Source organism: Anguilla rostrata, chromosome 17 (genome assembly GCF_018555375.3).
Source record: "Anguilla rostrata isolate EN2019 chromosome 17, ASM1855537v3, whole genome shotgun sequence".
Taxonomy (NCBI): domain Eukaryota; kingdom Metazoa; phylum Chordata; class Actinopteri; order Anguilliformes; family Anguillidae; genus Anguilla; species Anguilla rostrata.
Genome location: NC_057949.1, coordinates 30,415,041 through 30,417,617, shown reverse-complemented (window position 1 = coordinate 30,417,617; position 2,577 = coordinate 30,415,041). Strand labels below are relative to the sequence as shown.

The 2,577-nt window shown below is 53.1% G+C and overlaps 1 long non-coding RNA gene across 1 annotated transcript in view; it reads right to left on the bottom strand.

Annotated features, from left to right (window-relative positions):
* Window positions 1–624: 624 nt before the first annotated feature.
* Window positions 625–2,577, bottom strand: part of LOC135243971 (uncharacterized) — a 4,217-nt gene continuing 2,264 nt past the window's right edge. The window contains exon 2 of the long non-coding RNA XR_010326867.1: window positions 625–996. This is a non-coding gene — a long non-coding RNA (uncharacterized LOC135243971). The remainder of the gene's footprint in view (window positions 997–2,577) is intronic.

The window sequence follows — 2,577 nt, the reverse complement described above, 5'->3', positions numbered from 1 at the left end:
TCCTGAGCTTTCGCTGATCTCCATGGGGCCCTTTAAAACCTTACAGAACATGCGTATGTATTATATTTAGCATGTATTCCTGTATGACCACACGCCAGCGTCACGCGGTCACGCACACTGAGCGGACAGGGTGTCCCAGTGCTGTGAATGTGCTGTGAAAGGCAGGGTGTGTGCTGTTTGCTCTCTAATCCCCACAGTGTTGGTTTGCGCGGAGCAAACAGCTCACCTGGCGCACAGCACCTGGGACTCAGCACTGGCTGAGAGCCTGAACCTCTTCACTGGGTGACCTTCTGCACGTCTTTTCTCATCGAACCCGAGCAGCCAAACACGGCGGGTCACGGGGGGGTCACAGAGTGTGGGGGGGTCACAGAGTGGGGGGGGGTATTGCTGCGGGTCGAGTCCTCTGAGGAAGGGCCGGTACTTTTCCACTCATTCTGAAACACACCTGCATTTAAAGGGCCACCGAGCTTGTCCTGCAACAGGCTTTCCAGCCCGTTGCCCTGTGCTACATTAAATTAAATATATAGGCAAGACTGAGTCTGAAGCCCAAAAAAGGTACAGAAAATTATGCAAAAAATAAATTTTAAAAACTCCCCAGTGAGAGCCGTGCGGTGGAGACGGGCGCGCCTAATTCAGTTAATCTTTATAAATGCAATACAGTCATTTAGCTCTTATGCAGCAAAACCTACACAGCTTTAGTTTTTTTACACTGCATCCATTCATACAGCAGGATACATACTGAAGCAGTGCAAGCACCCTGATCATGGCACCAGTGCTGACCCCTTGTTTTTCATCCCTGGTCTACATGTGCACACATCGATACAAGGCCTCGCTCAAATCTCCAGCGTGAGCTCTGTCAGCTGCCACTTCCTCTCACTCTGCAGCTCACCAGCTGAGCCGCGTCTGATTGGAGGAGAACCCTTCACTTCCTTATTGAAGGACCTGGGTCTGGCGAACCACAGCAGTGATACGTCTCACTCCACCATGTGGACAAAACTGCAGAAAAGAAAATGTCACAGACCTCCTGCAATGAGGGTGATAAGCTTTGATAAGTACACACACACACACACACACACACAGACACACACATACATGCGCACACACACATGCACACGCTCACACACACACATACACACACACACACGCTCACAGACACACACATGCACACGCTCACACACACGCTCACAGACACACACATGAACACACTCACACACATATACACACACGCTCACAGACACACACATGCACACGCTCACACACACAGGTACACACACGCACACACACACACACACACACATACACACGGACACACACATACACGCGCACACACACATGCACACGCTCACACACACACATACACGCACACGCTCACAGACACACACATGCACACGCTCACACACACGCACACGCTCACAGACACACACACGCACGCACACACACACACACACACACACTCTCACACACACACACACACACACACACCAGCTCTTACTCGAATAACAATCTTCATACAATCTTAAATTTTCCGAATTTAAATAAAATAAAAATGGTCTCAAACCGTGGAGAAAAAGCGAATGCGGTATGTTCTGTACATGGTGCTTTTTTAGCGATGTTATTATTGTGCTTATTTTTCAAAGCCCTGTCATGTTCACGGCTGTGGACTGTAAATACTCTCAGAGACAGAAAGCCAGCAAGGATGGCTAAAACGAGCCATTCATCGCGACCGAAGCACACCGCTGCAATTTCTGCCCGCATTCACCAAGTCAACAGATTTTATGACACGGAAATCATTTTTATATAAATAAGAATTAGATGCTGTTTATTTTTAAAACACATGCTGGGCCCTGGCAGGCATGTTTATGAGTGCTCATATTCACAGCCGTACGGTAATAAGTGTCGCTGGCTTGTTTTGGGCTTTATTGTGGTGGAAGGCTCGTTGACCCGGCAGATTAATTTAACTGCGTCTCTAATGCGGTTTTACGGTACGGTGGAGTGAGACGCTGGCGGGTGGAGTGAGACGCTGGCGGGTTGAAGTGAGACGCTGGCGGGGTGGAGTGAGACGCTGGCAGGGTGGAGTGAGACGCTGGCGGGTTGGAGTGAGACGCTGGCGGGGTGGAGTGAGACGCTGGCAGGGTGGAGTGAGACGCTGGCAGGGTGGAGTGAGACGATGGCTGGGTGGAGTGAGACGCTGGCAGGGTGGAGTGAGACGCTGGCGGGGTGGAGTGAGACGCTGGCGGGTGGAGTGAGACGCTGGCGGTGGAGTGAGACGCTGGCGGGTGGAGTGAGAGCTGGCGGGGTGGAGTGAGACGCTGGCGGGTGGAGTGAGACGCTGGCGGGTGGAGTGAGACGCTGGCGGGGTGGAGTGAGACGCTGGCGGGGTGGAGTGAGACGCTGCTGGGTGGGTTGGAGTGAGATGCTGGCGGGGTGGAGTGAGACGCCGGCGGGTTGGAGTGAGATGCTGGCGGGGTGGAGTGAGAAGCTGGCGGGGTGGAGTGAGAGGCTGGCGGGGTGGAGTGAGACGCTGGCGGGGTGGAGTGAGACGCTGGCGGGGTGGAGTGAGATGCTGGCGGGGTGGAG